The sequence below is a fragment of the Furipterus horrens genome, unplaced genomic scaffold (genome assembly GCF_987537825.1).
Source record: "Furipterus horrens unplaced genomic scaffold, mFurHor1.1.pri manual_scaffold_11, whole genome shotgun sequence".
Classification (NCBI taxonomy): domain Eukaryota; kingdom Metazoa; phylum Chordata; class Mammalia; order Chiroptera; family Furipteridae; genus Furipterus; species Furipterus horrens.
The window spans coordinates 97609537-97630198 of record NW_028327181.1 but is presented as its reverse complement, the minus strand read 5'-3'; the positions used below and the strand labels follow the sequence as shown (position 1 = coordinate 97630198).

Below are 20662 nucleotides of genomic sequence, written 5' to 3'. Positions count from 1 at the left end.
AAAAGGGAACTTTTCATTACATAGCATCCAAGTATTACATACTCATGCAGAAAAATCAAACTACAGACTAGCACAAAGGAGTAAATACATTATCTGTTCTCTTTGTGTCTGAAGATATAATATTTTTCTGGTTTTTGTTCTATTCTTCTCTCTTTCTCATATTTTACAAACCTGAGATCATATGGGATTCAGCTTTTTGTCAGCTAACGTCAGGATGCCAGCATTTCCCCCCATTTTATTTTATTTTATTTATTTTAAAGGTATGAGGTCCAAAATGCTTTATCTTTTTTTAAAAAAAGATTTTTAGAGAGAAGGGAAGGGAGGGAGAAAGAGAGGGAGAAGCATCACTGTGTGGCTGCCTCTCGCATGCCCCCAACTGGGAGCCTGGCCCATAACCCAGGCCTGTGCCCTGACTGGGGATTGAACCGGCGACCCTTTGGTTCACAGGCTGGTGCTGAATCCACTGAGCCACACCAGCCGGGGCTTTTCCCCATTTTAGAAAGGCTTCAGTACCCTTTTTTTTCTTTTAGTGGGTACCTGCCATTTCATAATGTGGATGTATCATTGTTAAGCCTTTTCTGCAAATAAAGTATTTCCTATGTCTCTTTCAGGCCATGCGAGTGGCAGCGCGTGATTTCCAGACCAAAGCCAGCCAAGTGGCTCGGAGCCAGGAGAGGTGAGTCCCTTTGTTTCTGACGCCTGGCCCTCCAAGTCCCCAGTGGGGTGTGAAGTGAGTTTCTGTGTGACATTCGGGGTAAGAGGCAAAATCACTCCCCCTGGGGCAGGTGGCAGCGTTTGGCATGTTGAAGGTTGGCCATGAGATACATGTGGTAAAACAGAGGTTGGTGCAAAGCTTCCTTTTAATGTACCGGAGCCGGGCTGTCACGGGAGGAAACCGAGAGACCCTAGTCTTTTGCGGCCTGCCCCCCACCATGCCCAGCTGGTGGCCTGCTGCCCCCTCGGAGCCCAGAAACCCTTGGGCTGAACTTCCTGGCTCTGGTAGGGAGGGGAGGTGAGAGGCGGAGATCAGCTCAGCGTCAAGTGCTGATATTTCGGCTCCATTTCTCCGTGTTATCACATTTGGGGTGCACGGGGTGGGGGAAAGTCTCAGCCTGTACCCTGCGGCCTCCTCCTGAGGACAGACACCCCTCTGCTCCCCACAGCGCCTCTAACATCACAGGTCCCTTTGCCATTGACCCCCTCATCCCCGGCAGGCCCCCTCCCTCTCTTCCCATCACTCCCAACCCAGCCACCACCACCAAAAGGGAATCCCCAGGACGGACAGTGTGTCAGCACCCAAACCATGAGCTCCCTGAGGGCCGGGGGCACTGTTGACATCTGGGGCCGGATAGTCCTGTGCTGTGGGGACTGTCCTGTACCTTGCAGGACGCTGGCAGCATCCCTGGTGCCCACGCCCCTTGTGCCAGCAGCACCCACGTCTGTCCTTACAACCAAACACGTCATTATCCCCTGGGCGACAAAAATCACTGACCTAGAACGGGGGTTCCCAGAAGGTGCGCTGTGGAACCCGGTTTCATGGAATGCTAACAGGTACATGTTCTCTAAACCATGGAGCTCCGAGGTGAGCTAACTCAGAAACCGGGGGGTGGACAGACTCAGCAGGGTGGGCTCCTCCTCCCGGTCCCGCCGGCCGCCTTCTGCTCTCTCTTCCTTTCCCGGACCACCTGCCCTTGCAGGGGTGCTTCCGTGCGGTCGTACTGTACTGCTTTTCGGGGTTCCGCCCCGTCACGGCCTCCCCTCCGGTCGCCCCCCGGCCCCAGGGCCTCTGATGCATTCCTTTGCGCCTGTCGTTCGGGTGAAGAACGTGGCCACGTGGCTCATCTGTTCAGTGGCGCCACTTCTGCGGCTACACTGTGAGCACCGCGTGGCCCTGCTGCGGCTGCTGGGGACCTGCTGCGCCCTGTTCCTCCCCACCTGCCCAAGCCTCCGCCAAGACCCTCCGCAGCTCCCTGCTGCTCCCAGGCCCACACCCAGGCTCCCTGCAGGAGCTCCGAGGCCGTCCGCGGTCATCACCCCAGCGCCCCCGCCCCGGGCCCCGCGCGGAGCCTCCCGCCCCTGTGCTCCGGGTGTGCGCCTTCCTGTCGCAGAAGGCCAGGGCTCCTCTCCGGCCCTTGCTCATGGCACACAGTGCTTTTCCTTTTTGCAGGGCAGCCTCCGCCCCTCGTTGCCCGGCAACATCCAGCACACCCCTGAGCTCGCAGGTGAGAGGTGCTTTCTTCCAGGGAGCCCACCTGCCTGTGGTCCTGGCCAATGGCCTCGGGGTCCTTCAGGTCTCAGCCGGGAAGTCCACGGTCTGCATTAGGGTCGCTGTTGGTATTGAACAAGCTGTGGTTTTGGACAACTGTCTAATGATGTGGGTCCACCATCACAGCGTCACCCAGGGCTGCTTCCTGCCCTGAACGCCCTCTGTGCTCCACCTGCTCATCCCTTCCCCCCTCCCCCTCCCCCGGGAACCACCGGTCACTCTCCTGCCTCCAGAGCTTTGTCTTTCCCAGTAGGTATAGCCTTTTCAGATTGGCGTCTCCCATTTAGGGATATTCCTTCCAGATGCCTCCGTGTCTTTTTGTGGCGTGACAGCTCATATCTTTTTAGTGCTGAAAAATATCCCATTGCTGGATGGACCCCTGTTTATTTATCCATCACTTACTTAAGGGCCTCTTGGTGGTTTCCAAGTTTTTGCAATTTTGAATAAGCTGCTATAAACATCTGTGTGCCGGTTTTGTATGGATGTAAGTTTTCGGCTCCTTTGGACAAAGGCCAAGGAGTGTGATTGTTGGATCGTATGGGAAAAGTATGTTTCATTTTATAAATAACTGCCAAGCTGGCTTCCAAAGTGGCTGCACCCTGGCACGCTCCCACGGCAGTGAGTGGGAGCTCCTGTTGCCCCACGTCCCTGTCAGCACTTGGTGTTGGCAGCGTTCAGATTTGGGCCCTGCTGATGGGCATGCGGTGGCGTCTCCTTGTTGTTTCAGTTGGCATTTCCCCGACGGCGTGTGGCGTTGAACCCTGTCCATGTGTTTACCGCCATCTGCTTATGTTCCTTGATGAGGTGTCTGTGAAGGCCCTGGGCCCATTTGAAAACTGGGTCGTTTTTGTATTGTTGGAATTTTTAAAGTTATCTGTATATTTTGTATAACACGCCTTTATCAGGTGTGTCTTTTGCAAATATTTTTGTTCCAGACCATGGCTTTGCTTCTTGTCCTCTTGACGTCCCCTTTCACAGCACAGGCGTTGTTAATTTGAATGAACTTCAGGTTTTCAATCGTCTCCTTCATGGACCGGGTCCTGGTGTTTGCTGTATACTTTTTCATTTGGAATAATCCGATGTATAACACAGCGCAGAGATAGTGCAGAGTTCCCGTTGCAAGGGCTTCTCAGCCGGGAGCCCCCAGGAGATGTTCCTGGTTGTCACATGGGGGGTGCGTTTAGCCCCCAGTGGGTGGAAGCCAGGGTTGCTGCCAAACACCCTCCGAGGCCCAGGACGGCCCCCACGCAGAGAATGCTCTGGTTCAAAGTGTCCGCAGTGCCAAGGCGGAGAGGCCGGCCACGCGCCCGCGGCGGCTTCCCGAACGTCTGCGTCTCACGGCAGCCCAGTCACAGTTGCTACAATACAGCTGAGACGTTAATGGCGGTGCGACACTGTTCTCAGCCGGCGTGTGCAAGCCCTCGCAGCGGCGGTGCGTGCACAGTAAATTATGGGGGACCGTGAGCACAAGGTGGCTCCTCAGAGTGTTTCCACCTTGCCTAACTGACGCTTTATGTCATTTGAACATCAGCGCCCCATACCCCCAGCGCTCGGCCCCTGGCAACCTCCATCCTGCTTTCTGTCTCTAAGATGCGACTCCCTTAGATAGATGCCTCGTGGGAGTGGAATCGCATGGTCCCGGTCCTCCTGAGACTGGCTTATTTCACTGTGCATAATGGCCTCCGGGTGCCTGCATGTTGGAGTGTCGGTGAGACTTGCCTTCCTCTTTAAGGCTGAGTAATATTCCACTGTGTGGAGGGACCACATCTTCTTGGATCCGTTCCCCCCATTAGGCCTCCGTGAACAGGGCTGAAATGAACAGCAGCGTCAGTACCTCTCCGAGGTCCTGACTTCCATACTTTCGGATAAATCCCCTCCAGTAGTTCTGTTTTTAACCTTTTGAGGAACCACCATATGGTTTCCACAGGGGTCACGTCACTTCACGTTCCCACCGGCAGCGCGCGTCCTGACCAACGCTCGTGCGAGGTGGCATCTCGCTGTGGCTTGGATTTTCATTTCCCTGGTGATGATATTGAGCACCTGGTGGTCACTCATTTGTCTTAACTGGAGAAACGTCTATTCAAGGCCTTTGCCCATTTTTTAAGTCGGGTTATTGGTGGGTTTTGCTCCCGAGTTGCTGGAGTTCCTTCTGTACAATGGATATTAGCCCCGTATCAGACACGTGGTTTCAAATACCCGCTCCCGGCCGGTAGTTGGTAGGTTGCCTTCTTTCTCTGTGGGTCGTTTCCACTGTGTGAGCAGTTGGCTTTGTAACAGCCGTGTTTGTATCTTTATGCCCCACACCCTTCTGCTCTCGGGGAAGCCCCTGGTGGCCTGAAACAAAGCTGCTGTGTGCGAGAGGAGGCTTCCTCTATGGGGACCCATTTTACAAAATAAAAGCTTGGTCACACGGGCCACCTTCGTGTCACTGATTTGTTTGGTGAGATTCACAGGTGGCCAGGCTCTGCAAAACGAAAACCCAGGTGTACATTCCATGAACGCATCCGCCCACCTGCGTTAGGAGGTGAGGGATCTGGGCAGCATGACATGGAGCGGGGGACCCCTCGGGGGGATTCCAGGTCCCCTCTTTTGAGCACAGGCCACCCTCTGGAACTGGTGTCACGGGAGCTGCTTGCATCCGTCGCGATGTGAAGGACCCTCCCCAGTAATGGCCGCTCATTCCATCCTACAGACGTTTGCGGAGAGTCCCTGGGCGCTGGGCACGGAGGGGGTCGCAGTGGGAGGCGGGCGCTCTCTGACCTTTGCAGGATTAGGTCTCTTGGTGGTACCAGTGCCACAGACTCGGCTCCCAGGACTCCCTGCCCCGCCAGGTTGAAGAGAGGTTTGGGGAGAAACCACCAGCCCCGTCATTGTTTTTCCCGGCTCGTTCCAGCCCCAGGTGCCACTGCCGATCTCAGAAAGCAAAGCCCTGAGCTCTGCTCCCGGGCAGCGGGCAGCGGGGGGCGGGGGGGCCCCTGGGCCGATTATGACTCAGTGGGCTGCAGTGGCCCTAACAGTCCGCATCTCCAGCCAGCCCGGTGATGCCCAGGCTGCCGGAAGCCAGGAAGGCTGGTGACAGCAGAAGGAGAGGGCACCTTGAGCCGACCGTGACCTCCAGACGCTGCAGACACAGGGGCTGCCCTGGGCCTTGAAGCATGGGCAGGAGGGCAGGCGCTGGGTGCTGGCACCAGGACGTCCTGAGGCAGGGGTGGGGCTGGGGACACCAGAGGAGTCCCTGGGCTGCCCTGGCCCCGCACAGAGGAGGCTCCCATCCTCTCAGACTCTCGTTTCACTCCAAGCAGAGGCTCGACTTGCGTGGACCGAGAAGGTGCAGAACCAGATTCATTAGAGCCACCTGGGTGTGTGGTGGCCAGGCAGCGGGGAGGTGGCGGCTATGCAGGGCCTTCGTGGACGCGAGGAGGGCTGTTCCAGCCAGGCAGCTTCCTGCGACCCAGGTCCCCGTCCTTGCCTTTGGGCAGCCAGGGAGGCCACACCCCCCGAGGGTGAGGTGGGTGCTTTTAGAAATTCCTCTCCAGGGATGTGATTAGCCAGCCAGACCTGTTGTCCTGTTTCGAGCAGCAAATTACCCAGGAAAATGTAATTACCCATTTGCTCTGTTATTAGTGCAGAGCTAAGAAGATTGAAGCAATGGCCCCTTCCCTGTTATTTATTTCAAAGCTTACTCAGACGATGCATCCTTGATATTAAACACAACGAGACTTTTTTGAATTCAATTAAGCATTTGCCTACTGTGACTCTTTATTCATTGCAAATTGTCTCAGTAAATAATCTTCATCAAAAGTCAGAACCAATCCCCATTAGTTGTTCCGATTAATTAATGGGTCCCCCTGGAGCCACCCAAATGAATTCAATTTGAACGTCAACAACTTGGCGGTGGAGTTTCCCAGGTTGGCATTAAGACAATATTAAACCTGCAATAAGTCACATTGAAAATGTTAATTCAGAGAACCTCTCCATTTAGAGCATTTAATTAAATCCTTAAATAAACCACGCAGGCTCAGTACCAGATGGTTCCGTGGTTCACGGCAGCACCGAGCCCGCGTGGCGGAGATAACGGGGATATATAGAGTAATAAAATCTAATCTCGTTTCCCGCGGGGCGGGGCGGCGTGTGTGCACAGCCGGGTTCACGGCGTCCCTTAATGACATCGACCCCGCTGTACTCCACGATCTGAGCAGCCAGAGATGAAATTAGTCTTTTTTCCTATCATGAGATTCTTTTCGACGTCGCTATATTAATTTTTAGCCAAATACTAACTCATAAGGAAAATTAAAGTTAATGTAACCGAAGATAAAGTAATGCAGCCTTAATATTCTGAAGGGATTATGAGGACCCATGAAAATACACTCTGCAAATGCCATCGCCTTGGAACGGATTTATGGGGCGGGGAGAGGAAATGAAGATGCCAGAGAGGCTCCTGTCTCTGCCCCTCCCCCCCCGCCCCCTGAGGGTTCACAAAGGACCTAATCTAGAAAATTCCGACTTTGGAATCAAACAGTCTCACAAGGTGGGCGGAGAGGGGACACATGGCCACTGGGAGACGTCCCTCCTTCATCTCAGATGCAGGTGACTGGGCCCAAGTGTCAGCCAGCTGGCCCCTTAGTGGTCCACAAGTTTCCGTGGGTCAGCATCTTAAGCTCCTGGTCCTGAGAGCGTTCCTTCTCCCTGGGGAGGGATCGAGGAAACCGCTCTTCCTAGCCCCTCCTCAGGACGCCCAGAGGGACCTCCGGTGCCACTTGCCAGCCCAGACACCCTGGCCAGTGTCGCCGGTGATCACAGTGATGTTTGGTCCTGCGGTGACCACACATCTGGGACAAACCTGAGGTTGAATTCCCTCCCCCAAAGCCTTTCAATTCTCAGACAGCTGAGGTAGTCCGTCCCCGTCCCCGTCCCTGTCCCCATCCCCGTCCTTGTCCCCGTCCGTGAACCACCCCCCACCCCTGCTCCTTTCCATCTGGCTCAAATGTACAACTTGCTGCTCCTACAATTCTAAGCGAAGCAGCAGGAAATGCACTGAATTTTCAATGGCCTCATCCTAGCAAGTGACTCTGTGGTCCCTGAGGGGCTGTCAGAACCCTGCCCTCGCCTTCACGTGGCCTTCCTTTTTCTCCCTGACCTTGACGGTTAGATTTGTCGCGGAAGGATTCATACGGAGGCGGCTGGTGGATTTCATGGGCGCACCGGCTGTATCTGACGCTGGCTGTTCAGAGCAGCGTACCGGGAGGGAGCCGGAGCCCGAATCCGCCGGGGCGAGCAGCGCGCAGGTCCGCCGCCGGGAGTCCGGCGCGGCAAGAGCCGAAGCTGCAGTGAGCGCTGATAAGGACACTGAACACTAGTTGGCATCGGAGCAGTTAGAGACGAAGCGTCTCAGCGTCTTCAACGTCTCTGCCCCAGCACAAGGCCTTGGTTATTCCTGCTCAGGCCGAAGGGAACCAGCAGACAGGGCCGCCTCCACTGCTTTGGGACGAACTCAGAACCATTCTCTGTGCTGCCGGAGCATTTATGTCTGAAGCGGCTCCCTTGGGTGGCCCCTCCTCGCTCACCTTCACACCTCGGCCTGCAGCCCGGGCAGCGTGTGCACAGCCCCGCTCTCCTGTAGTCAGCACGCGTGGGCCGGGGACCGCGGACTGGGGAGCCTGAAAATCAGACACTTCCCAGGGGCTGTGCAGCAACGTAGTGGCAGGGGGTAAGGAAGGGGCAGCCCTACAACGCAGCAGCAGCATTGGGACCTCAGCCCGAGCCCCGAGCCCCGAGCCCCAGACCCCAGACCCCGAACCCCGTACCGAACTACTGTAGGCATGGTGAGCGGTCATCCTTCCTCTGCTCTCTGCAGTAGTCCGGGGTGACCTTGGCCTCACCGCTTGGTAAACCGGCCGGATCTAGATTAGCTGGGACAAAACAGAGCAAGGGCGTGGGTGTTTGTTTCTGTTTCGTTTTGTGTGTTCTGTTTTTGAAATATGGAAATGGCCTAAGACTCAAAATTTGTCTCTCCTGCTTGTTCTCCAAAGGTGTGCCCTCGCACCCACCTGGCGACATCGGCTTCCTTATGGACCCGTGGTGGAGGCCCCAGGGGGCTGGGGCAGAGGATGCTCGTGCCGAGGATACCTCGGAGGTCCCTAAAGTCACAGGTGGCCTGCAGAGCGGGATGGAGAACAGGTTTGTGGCAAAGTCCTGGCCAGCCTGGAGGGGGGGTCTTGCCTGCTTTTCGGAGCTACATCCAAGACATGTTGACACATCCTTGACACATGGGCAGCCCTCACTTTGGTCTCCTCTCCCGCCTTTGACTAATGGCTGACCTGACATCTTTCAGCCAGTGACCTTGTTGCAGCTGGTAATTCAAATATCTCTCAGTGTTAGAAATAATAAGCACCACCACGCAATGAACACGGAGAGCTTAAGTTGAGCGCAGATTAATGGGCTTTTAATATTCCTAATTTAATCACGCCTTCCTGTCGCACTGTGGGCAGCATGATGTAGCAGCTAATTATTTTTTTTTAACCATGATGGGGATCTTTCCTAATCAATTTTATATTTAATGTGAATGAAGGGAGGGCTGTGATTAATGACAGAATAAATCTCACCAAACAGGCACAAGCGAGCGATCTGTTAAAATCCAGTGGGATGATTTTTCCCCCCTTCTCATGTAGCAAATTCTGCAGGGATGGGAGAGGGCACAATTTTAAGTCTTTCTTCGTGAAAAGCGGAAATACCTTAAAGTTTTGAACAATCATTGATTGGACACTAATAAGCGCACTTGTGTTTGCAACCTGAAACAATATCTGATAGGTAGGGCAGCATCTCAAAGGGGCTGCAATTTACAGGGAGCATGACGGAGAGCGTGAAAGACCCCGACGTTCATGCTGGGAAAACATACACTTGGCCTTTGGTGACCACAGGTTCCGCACCTGCAAATTCAACCAAGAGCAGATTAAAAATATTTTTTTAAAGGTTACGTTGTTGCTAACATGTAGTGTGATGATTGGATCTGCACTGAATAGGTCTAGACTTTCTCTTGTCCTAAGTCCCTCAACAATACAGGGTAACAACCATTCACATAGGATTTACGTTGTATTAGGTATCAGAAGTAATCCAGGGGTGATTGCAAGTATGCAGGAGGCTGTACACAGGTTATATGCAAACACTACAGCGCTTTATATAAGGGACTTGAGCACCTGTGGATTTGGGGGGGGGGTCCTGGAGCCCATCTCCCGTGGATGCAGAGGGACAACTGCCATTTACCGTGTCCCCTTGAGCCTCAGTTTTCTCATCTTTTAAACGGGTGTGATGATGTCCTTGGAACCCTAGGAGGGTCCAGTGGTGAAGACACACAGCCTAGTGGGACATGTAGGTGCCCCAAGTCTAACTTGGCTTGTCGTGACATCAGAAGGTGTGTCTTAGGCTGGGGTCCCCAGGAGCAAGTCCCGAGATGGGGTCTGTACCAATTGTTTGGTGGGAGGTGTTTCCTGGAAGCGGAGCAACAGAGTGGGGAGTGGCGCCCAGCAGGAAGGAGGGCACATAGGGCCAGTATTGGGTCACGCCCACATTTTGGGGGATGATGGTCATACCCCAGGGTGGCCCCACCAGGGGCTCAGGAGCTGAGCATGTGTAACTCACCCATCAATCACAGGCAAGGGACAGAAATTCCTGGCCCTCTGGCCTCCAGCAGCCGGAGGACAAGCTCCCAGCGAGTCCAGGCGCGTGTGTCTAGTGAGCGCAGAAACGGTGAGGGACTTGCGGCAGCATGGGCAGAGCGGAGACGTCTCCGGGAGGTCGGCGGGTTGCTCCCCATCACTGGGGGGGGTGAGACTAGGCACAGACCCCTGACCAGGCAAGGAGGTGGTTGGGTCAGATGGGAACTTTCACCCTAGGAGCCAGGGGTCCCTGAAGACGTGGGGTGCGCTGTGTGCTCTGTGCCGTACAAGGGGTCTCCCCCCCCCCAAGCGTTTTTCATAATGAGCAGAGTGAGCTGTCTTCACTAGTGTTTTCATTCATTCAGTCAGTCAGCCTCTGCTCGCTGGTGACAGCCCTGGGCGCACGGTACGGCAGTGGGCAAGGACCGGAGAACCCTGCTCTCACGGAGCCCGTATTCTAGAGGAGGAAATGGGGCGCAGGGACAGCTCCCTAGGTACAGTGTATCCTAGAAGGCGTGTGTTTCTGTGTGGGGGCGTCAGTGGGGGGTGGGGGGAGGAGCAGAGAGGGCGGGGCTCGGGCGCAGTGTTGAAATGCATGCTAGGGGAGCCTAACCAAGGAGGTCTGAGCAAAGACAGGAAGAGGGAGTTGCCAGAGCAAGCTTTAGAGAAGGGCCTTTGAGGCCGTGGGAACAGCAAGTGCAAAGGCTCAGAGGCAGGAGCCTGCCTGGCCCGTGGAAGACAGAGGGAGCTGCCGTGGCTGCAGAGAGGGGTGAGGGGTGAGGGCTTGGTGAGTGGATAGGTCTGGGTGAGTCCTTGGGCCACCACGGGGATGTGGCTTCTCTCTGAGTGGGAGGACAGACATGGTCTGATTGGGTGTTAAAGCTCTGGCTGCCATGTTGCAGAACACTCTGGGGGTCACAGGCCAGGGCCAGGAGCTGTGCAGGAGGCTCTCAGGAGAATCCTGGTGTGTGATGATGGCGGCTGCCTCAGGGCACGGAGGTGTTGGAGGTAAGAGTCGTGTCAAAGGTGGAGCTGCAGGCTGGATGGCGTGGGAGGGCCAGGGAGCAGTCCGGGAGCAGTCGAGTCTCTGAGCCGAGCAGGTGGGGGCCTGAGGCGGCCAGAAGCCCAGCTAGAGCCGGTTGGAGCATGGCTGTGGAAGGCAGACCGCGTAGGAGTGTGGCCGCGTGGATTCTAAAACAGCCGTCGGGCATCTGAGTGAGGACACAGTGGACACGTGAGTCTGGACTTTGGAGCAGAGAACACGCTGGAGACAGACAATTTCATGGCTGCTCCTGGGGGTTTATTCTGGGGAAATACAGACCGTGCCTGGGACTCGGACCTGCCGGGCCCGGAGGTCTGAACTTCACCGCTGAGAAGCTCTGAGCTTGTTTCTACAACAGGAGGGAAAGGCGTTGGGGCGTGATGAGGAAAGAGGCGGCCCAGTGGCGGAGCTGACAAATAAATCACGGCTGTCCCGCCACGTGGCCCGTGCACCCCCGGGCAGGCTACAGCGACCACTGGCTCAGTGCGTAATACTGTTTAAAAAGTGGAATTCTTCCGTAGAATTTTAGCTTTCTGAACTCAACGTCATTTCACCCTCTCTTCCCAAGGGGAGCCGAGTGACGAGTGCCCGGAACGCGGCCGCACCTGGCCGTGCGTGGCGTGCGCCCCTCCCCTCCTCCCTCTCTCCGCTCCCTGGGCCGGGGCTGCAGAGGGTGGTGCTCCTTTCTGTCCTCGGAGCCGATGGCTGGTTTCTCATTTGGCCTTAGAAGTTTTATATAAACATCGCTCTGGGCTTAATTTCCTTTGTTTGCGCGGAGGTCAGTGAAAGGTCTCAACCTAATTCTATTAAAACTCTGTCCCCCAAGGGAACAGTGGAGGCCAAGTTATAAAACTTCCTGAGAGGAAGCAGAACATTTGCCCGGAAACCCCTTCCTGCGCCTCAGGGAAAACCAGAAGGAAGAAAGTGATCCGAGAAGGGCCACACAGTCTGGTCCTTTGCCTCATTTCCTGTTCCTGTCCTTCATGCCAAAGACGGGCCACGCAAGAGCGGGGGCCTTGGTCCTTGCCCACCGCCTCTTGGAAATATCTCTTCTCTTCTGAAACCCGGGCCCCTCTCCTTCCGCCAAAAAGAGGGGCTCTGGTGGCCGAGGAGGGGGGCAGCGCCTTGCGACCCCTCCGTGCGTTCTTCCCACGTGCTCAACAAAACTCGGCGGGGATTTGTCCCAGAGCTTTTCTCTCCTTTGGTTCGAAGCCATTTCTGTTTCAAGGAAATTGAATCCATGTGTGTTTGGATTAATTGCCTAACTCCTAAAAATGCTGTTTTGTAAGAGCAACTTGAAGCCCCAGCCTCTTCCCGCCCTTTCCACAGGGCCCCAGCGGGGGGTCTGAGCGAGGCCACGCGGGCCAGCCCTGCGCTCACAGCTGGACAGGGCTAACGGGGACTTAGCAGCCCTGGGGGTGCACAGTTCACCCCCAGATCAGGCGGGCTTGCCAGCCCCTCCCTGCAGCGCAGGAAGCGACCGGCGCCCCGCTGGGTCTGTGGGCTTTGGAGGATGGGGACCCCTTCTTCCGTCTTGCGTTTAATTTGAGGTCCCCTTCGCCGCGGGTCTGGTTTCTAGAACTCAGCTGCCGCTCCGATGGTTTAGATTGCAGTGCGGGAGGTTTCCGGACCCCGGAAGGGTGGACTTGACCGAGTTGCTCCTGCTGAGGGAGGTCCTGCTCCCCAACGGTTGACGGTTGCGACATCCAGGCGTTCCCAAAACGTCCCTCTGTCACGCACGGCCCTTTACTGTGGGCAAGTGAGGAAGGACCCGTTTGCTTGAGCTGGGGTAGGAGGTGAACGCCCCACCTAGGAGGCCCCCTCTCTCTCACATCCCCAGGCCTCAGTTTCCCCACCTGTTGTTCTGAGAGCCAATGGAAGGACCCCAATTCCTGGTGCCCCCCCCATATGTCAGGCAAGCAGGTTTCTGCAACCTCCCCAGGGTGCCTAGTTCAAGCTGCCCCCACCTTCCTCCCGAGGCCACCAGCAGCTCCTCCTTCCACCTGACCTCCCCCTTCATTCTGCTCAGCCCTCATTCACCAGCCGTACCTGGCCTCCCGCGCCTTCCCAGGTGACTTCCCTGAGGCCCCTGCCGACCCGTAGCCCCCGCTGTAAGCCACAGCATGAGCAGCTAAGTGCTTCCTGTTGGCTCCTCGCATGCACGGGTGTCTTTCCAGCAGGGGCCCGGCCTCTCTCTCTCTTTAAAGATGTTATTTTTTTATTTTTAGAGATGGGGGGTGGTGGGGAGGGAGAAAGAAAGAGAGAAACGGCCACTGGTTGCCTCTTGCACGCCCCCAACCAGGGGCCTGGCCAGGAATGCAGGCATGTGGCCTGCCTGGGAATGGAATCGGTGACCTTTCAGTTTATGGGGTGATGCCCACCCCACTGAGCCACACCAGGCAGGGCCACCCACTCTCCTGAACACCCGCCTCCATATACACCCAAGAGAGGGCCAGGGCCGCAGGCCCTGCTTGTTCAATTCCTCTTGATTAACTGCGGGGGTGGGGGAGATCAGAGTGGGGCGCGATGGTGGTATTGGTTCACCCCAGGGTTCAAGGTTCTGACCGTAAGAAGGCAACTGTGAATAATCTTTTCTAATAACTTGGCACAAGTTCAAAGGCTTTGATATTTGTCACTACCTTGACTTCCCCCTCAGTGACTGGAGCAGGACTTTACTTTAAGGAAGGAAGATTTCCCTAGGAACCAACAGGAATAAAGCCAGAGTGTCGCCTGCCCCTAGCTCTCTGCAACTTTGAATCAATGGCACATCCCCAGGTCATCTGAGATGACATCTGCCGTGCGGCTGGGACACTGAGTCCCAGGGGCGGGGCAGGACTTCACAGGGAAAGGGCCCAGCTCCACATGACCGCCCACGCTGCAGACGCCTGCCACAGACGCAGGGCTCCGCAGGCCACCCAGGGGTCTGGCCATCTGGCTCCAAATTTAAGATTTGTCCCCTCAGGTTCTATGATTCACTAGGACAACTTACGGAACTCAGGAAAGCGCTACACTTAGGATTACAATCTTAGTATAAAGCATGCAAATCCGAACCAGTCACGAGGAGGGACGCGGAGGGACGCGTAGCGTGAGACCTGCGGGGGTCCCCCGACGCAAAGCTTCCGTGTCCTCGGGACAGGCTCCCCTTCTGGCACGTTGGTGGGATGGCCCAGCAGGAAGCTCGCCGGCCCTTCTGTGCTCGGTGTCCACTGGGGTTTCATTACTTTGGCAGAAACAAGATGGGAATTGAGCTCGTGTGTTTTCCCTCTTGTCTTAAGAGGGGACCGTGCGTGTCCTCGCTCAACTTGATCTGAAGGTTGGTTTTCCTTGTATGGCTTGTGCTTTTGGTGTGAAGTCTAAGAACTCTTTATCTCTAAGATTTTTTGCCTATCTATTTTTCTGAAAATTTTAGTTTTACATTTTACATCTAAATGCGTATTGAGCCCTGGTTGGTGTGTGGCTCAGTGGATTGAGGGCCGGCCTGCGAACCAAAGGGTCGTGGTTCTAGTCCTGGTCAGGGCACAGGCCTGGGATGCGGGCTGGGTCCCCAGTTGGGGGTGCACAGGAGGCACCCACACATTGATGTTTCCCCCTCTTCCTCCCTCCCTTCCCTTCTCTCTAGAATAAATAAATAAAACCTTAAAAAAATAAATAAATGCATATTTATTTAGAGTTAGTTTTTGTATAAAGTGTGAAACTTAGGTAAATATCCTTTCTTTCTTTCCTTCTTCCTTCCTTCCTTCCTTCCTTCTTTCCTTCCTTCCTTCCTTCCTTCCTTCCTTCCTTCCTTCCTTCCTTCCTTCCTTCTTTCCTTCCTTCCTTTCTTTTTTCGTCCAATTGCCCCTGACATTGGTTGAAGAGGCTCTTTCCTCTATTGATTGGCTTTGGCACCTTAATCAATAACCAGTTGGGTGCATTTGTTTGTGTCTGTTTCTGGGTGCTGTTCTGTTCCATTGATCTGTGTATCTAATTCTCTGCTGAGGCCCCATAATCTTGATTCCTGCTGATAGATTAACAAGTCTTGAAATAAAGTAGATGGATTTCCCTCATTGCATTTGTTTACAAAATGATTTGGGGTATTCTGGTTCCTCTGACGTTTCATTTAAATGTTAAAATAATCCTGCCTGTAGCTAAAAAAGAAAGGAATGAATGAATGAATGAATGAATAAGCAAACACACACACAGACCTTGCTGGGGCTTTAATAGGAAGTGCATGAAGCTGGAGTATCCGTTTGGGAAGAACCGGCGTCTTCACTACACTGAACCTCCCAATCTGTGATGACCATTTCTGTCTCTACTTACTCAGGTTTCTTTTATTTATGTTTTGATCACTAGTTTTCAGCATATAAATTCTATACATGTTTTGCTAGATTCACACCTGTTTCTCTTTCTTTTTTTTGAGTGTTTGTAAATGGTTATTTTTAAAATTTTTAGTACTCATTTGTTTATTGCTAATATATATAAATATGATAGCTTTGTTCACTTTGTATCTTTGCCACTTATTAGTTCAAGGAGGTTTTTTGTTTGTTTTGTTTTGTTAGTTTTTTTGTCTATTCCTTGGGATTTAAAAAAATATTTACTTATTTTTAGGGAGAGGGGAAGGGAGGGAGAAAGAGAGGGAGAAAAACATAGATCAGTTGCCTCTCCCAGGCCTCTGTCTGAGGACCCAGCCTGCAACCCAGACACATGCCCTGACTGGGAATCGAACTGGTGAACTTTTGGTTCGCAGTCCGGGGCTCAGTCAACTGGGATGTTTTAAGTAGACAGAGAAAGCCCCAGGAGCGTAACGGTTGGTGGTGGTGGAGGAGGGGGCCTGTCGTAGGACCCTCCTGCTGGGGCAGGAGCGAGGGGTGACCTCAGCTCCACCACCCAAGCCAAGTGTGGACAGACTCTAAGTTGATCTGGAGGAACACTTTGGAGCTTCAGTCTCCCGTGCTCAGCTCTTTGGTATCTGCGACCTTTCCCTTAGTTTCCAGGCCAGAGCTGCTGCTGCTGCTGCTGCTGCTGTTGGTGATGGTGGTGTGTGTGTTAACGTTCTCTATGGTAAGAGGGAAAACAGTTTGTCTGAGCTTGACCAGGACAGAGGAGGAGCAGAGTTCATCTGGAGTTCCCCAGCGCTCCTGCTCCGGGAGAGATGTGAGCAGAGGGCCTGGGTAGGCAGAGACACAAAGTCACAAATCAGGGAGCATCGGAACCTCCGAGATGCTCACGCCCAACCTGCGATCTTCCCCTGCAGGGGTCCCAGATCGCTTCACACAGCTGCACTCATATCTTCAAAGGGGACTCTTTAAAGCCAGAGCCCAGAACAGACTGCGGACCATCCTCAGAGCTCTGGGCTCCGGATGCCACTCCTTGTTGGATGGATGAGAGCTGGTCGGTCCTGGCTGTAAGAAGGGGGCAGGGGTGAGATTTGGAGTCTGCAGCCAAGGTGAACTTGAGTGCGCTAGTTTTGATTCATTTTCAGCCTAGGCTGGTGCCGGAGGGCGACGGGGCCTGTGGCGGAGCCCTGGCAGGGGGCAGCTTGTTCAAGTACAGTGAGAGCTACAAAAGCAAATTCCAAGGCGGGGGGTGGGGTGGGGGGCATGTCCTCGTGAGGGAGGGTGGAAGGCCTTCCAGGGGGAGGTCACACAGGGGATGGACCTTGATGAATGGTCGGTAGGGGTTGGGGGGAGCCGGGCTGCTGGGGCCACATACAGAGGAACCTACAGTTGGGCGGCTGAGACCGTCCTTAGTGTGGCTGGCGGTGGGGAAGCTGAGGGTTCTGGGCATATGAGCAGCATCCCCTGGTGTAAGAAACGCTCACAATAAAAACCGGGACACAGGACTTGAGCAGTAAAGCCAGGCCTTTATTCACGAGTCTGCAGAGCTGGGCGCACCCTCAGCCAGGGGCACGCGCCAAGTAGACAAAGGAAACTGGTTGTATAGTCTTAGCTTCCCCACCCTGTAATTGCCACCTTAAAGTGATTATCCTTTCCACCCTAAAATTGCCACCATAAAGTGATTATCTTCCCTGCCCTAAAGTGAGAGCGATTAGCTTCCCCGCCCTAAAGCAATTAGCTCCCCCTCCCCTTTCCTTCCCGTTTCTCCATGACTGGTTACTCCGGAGTTACAATCTAACAATCTAACATGGTTATCTAAATGCCCCTATTGTGATTTGCAGATATGCCAGTGCTATCAACCCCCCGCTTAGAGATCCTCTAATTACATTTGCCCTTTGTTACTAATGACTTTCTCCTGGTTTGGGAGTCACTATGTCTTTGTTTCTAACACTGGGTAGCACTGAATGGGGGGGGGGTAGGCAGCTGGGACCAGGATACTGGGAGGAGGAGCAGGGCAGAGGGGAGATGTGGCTTCACACTGGGGCGGGTTGAGATTGAAACCGGAGAAGCCGGTGTCCAAGCTGCCTGTCACTACCAGACGCAACAAGCAGAGACAGGGACTGAACCTTTATGGCGCTTTATTCAGGTGGTCGGTGATGCGAGAAGACAGCGGGTTTGTCCCCTAGCAGACCTTCTTCACTTCCATTATAAATGGACCTTTTTTATAAGGAGAAGGAAGGTGTAGGCAAGGGGGTTGGAATTCAGGGGAAAAGTTAATCAGATAAAAGCTGCAGCATTCTTTCCTCTGTGTTCTGGGTGGTGGTCACCCCACCCTGGAGCACAGTGGCCCAGATACCATCTTGATTGCCTGCAGTCCTCCTGAGGCACAAGGTGGAATTGTTTATGGTCCCCTGGAGTCAGGGTGGGTCGTACCTCCAGTTCCTGGAACAAGAGCTTTTTACATACATTGATTACTAAGCTGATTAGCTGTTACCTGAAACTAAAATTTTCCAACATCCATTACTGGTGAATCCAGGTTCACAATCTAACTCGATAAACTACGTAACTCAGGGTGTGATTAACTAAGGGTAATCTAGTTATAGATCTATCTATCTTCAACTTATTTGCAAAGTTATGTAGCTACATCTTTCCATTTTTCTGTGTTTGGTGATGACATTCTTCCTCCTTTTGATCCCAGAGATACGTGTGAGGAGCTGTGGAATGTCATTTCCTCTTCCCTTTTCCATGATTCATCTGTTAATTATCTCCTACTGATTCGAGAGTCACTGGCTTGCTTCTTTATCCCTAACAGTTTCTCACCAATCTGAGTGTCTAGTGGCCGCCGGCGTTCCTGGGCTGTGACTGCATCCCTCCGGCCTCTGCCTGTCTCGGTCTCCCTGGAGCTGCCTCTCTGTATCTGTGTCTTTCTTCTGTTTTTTATTAGGACACTCGTCATTGGATTTAGGACCCACCCAGATAATCCAAGGGGATCTCCTCTGAGAGCCTTCATTAACTACACCTGCAAAAACCTTTTAAAAAATTTTTCCTCAAATAAGGTCACATTCAAAGGTTCTAGGGATTAGGATGTAGACATATCTTTTGGGGAGGAGGGGGGTCCATGGAGATCCCAGCCTCCTGGAGAGTGTGCAGCTGTTTCCCCTCTCGCTGTCCCTCCTTGGCCACTCAGTGTCCCCCATTCCTCCCCTGGAGAGACACCCCCCCCGCCCTACCCTTTCTAAGCAGTGCCCCCTTTCCTCACATCCTTCCCCTCAGTAAAGTTAACATATTTTGCATCTTATCTCTCCTCTTGCTGACAAATCATTCTATTCTCTTATCAGAAAGCATAACCATGTTGTGTGTATTCCAGACAGTGGTTCTGATCTAGGAAAGAAGTCATCGGGATTGAATGCCCGCTCAGAAACATATCAGCAGTGAGTTCAAGGTCAGCCCCAGCCTCCCCCTCCCCATCTCTAACAGAGAGATAATGAGACCCTGTGCCCCTGACTAAAAAAATAGTTTCTGGAATGAGTTTCCTCCCCAACCCCTTCCTGGCACTCTCTCTCCACTAAAAATAGACTTAATTATTTAAATTTAATTTGTTAGAGGTTTAATGTTTCATTTGGAAATCCTAATGAATTATTAATACTTAAAAAATAATGGAATTTAATATCTATTAACTTGAGCTTAAATATATAAACTAGTTTCTTAATTCAGCGCCTATTAAAAAAGTAAAACAGGTAGGAATTGCTCCTTGGAGCCATCAGTCCCCCTGTTCTTAGGGACAGGTCCACGAGCGGGTACCCTCATGCCCCAGCCAGGTGCACGTAGGGGAGGAAGGACCAGGAGCAGGTTGGTGGTGAACCCCCGCCTCCTCCAGACCCAGGGGAGCCGCGGCTCAAAGGCAGGGTGACTGTGTAGCTTTGTAGCTTTTTCACCTACTCATCCATTCCAGGTGGCCCCATCATCCCCTAGGCCCCTGGGTGCAGCTGCTGCGAAGGGGGCCACCTCTCCGCGGGCCAGGGAGGAAGGAGGCGCTCAAGAACGAGGCTTGTGGGGAGGAGAAGCGGTGTGTGAATAGTTGCGCGTGCTTTTTAGTTGAATATTAATTGGCATTGATGTACGGCATGTGTCTAGCTATGCCGGCAATTAGTCACCGATGAGGCTCTGGGCCGCCACGCTGCCCCTGGAATTCTGACGCAGAGGGGCCTGAGCGGTACACGGGCGCCCTCCCTGCAGCGACCGTGCTAGCGTGGTCCTCGGGCTGGGGGGCTTCTCAGTCTCCCCAAAGTCACACATTTACATTTGCCCACGAGCGATGTGACAGCCTGAGGGACTGGTCCTCCGCGGGTCACCCACTTAGGAGGGAGTCGTTTGGCTGGGTGAGTCCTCTGGGTCCCCGTGGCAGAGGGGCTCTGTAACCCCCACTTGGATCAGGGGTTTAAGGCAAGAAGGGGTCTCCCCAGTTTCATTACCCTTTTACGGATGCACGGGGCTTTCCCTGCTCACTCCGTCCTTGGAGGAAGAGCGGCGCCTGGAACCCTGGGCAGGGAGGGCCCTGGCCCAAGCATGCAGGCCACCTGGCCAGGTAATGTGCATCCTGACATGCTGGGCCAGCTGCGGCCCAGTGGGGACACCCTGCTGTCCAGCAGGCCCCGCCCGGTGCAGGTCTCACGGCTGTCCCCGCACCACACTCCCGGCGGCCTCCCGATCTGCACCGGACGCCCTTCGAGGGCACCTGTGCGTGCCCAGGTGCTAGACGGCGCCCGGCACACAGTAGGCGCCCGGCACACAGTAGGCGCCTGGCACACAGTAGGCGCCCGGCACACAGTAGGCGCCTGGCACACAGTAGGCGCCCGGCACACAGTAGGCGCCCGCCGTGCGCAGGGAAGGGGAGGGCGAGCGGCAGAGAAGACGCAGCACCGAGAAACAAGAACCCGCAGCCTCCGAACCTTTGGAGGAGTGAGGACTGCCGGTGGGGGCCGTTCTTTATCATTGACCCCGCGGAGGGTCAGTGCCCAGAGCCCCCAACGGCATCCCCGTCCAACCCAGATGCAGGCTCCTGAGCTCCTCCCAGGCACCCGCCCGCCCCGCAAAGGCCGGGGAGCACCAGGCCCCAGAGTCCTGCGCCCGCAAGGGCCGGGGAAGCTGCGACGCAGGCCGAGGCACCGCAGGCAGCTTTAAACGGGGACAGGGAGCATTTCTGATCTCATTTTCCAGTATTTCAGCTGTGCCGTAATCTATTTACCACGCAATTTGTGCCCCTTTGAGCAGCGACTGCTCCAAGGCTGCATTTATTAAGATCAAGAGCGGGGACAGCTTTCAAGTCTCTCAAGGATTGTAATAAATGTTTGACATTAGCCATTACGGTGTTTGCCATGGTTCACGT

At 54.2% G+C, this 20662-nt stretch overlaps 1 long non-coding RNA gene across 1 annotated transcript in view; it reads left to right on the top strand.

The window, feature by feature from the left end:
- Positions 1-634: 634 nt before the first annotated feature.
- The window catches only part of LOC149998929 (uncharacterized), a 50191-nt gene continuing 30163 nt past the window's right edge, over positions 635-20662 (top strand). The window contains exons 1-2 of the long non-coding RNA XR_016513999.1: positions 635-676; positions 8296-8443. This is a non-coding gene — a long non-coding RNA (uncharacterized LOC149998929). The remainder of the gene's footprint in view (positions 677-8295; positions 8444-20662) is intronic.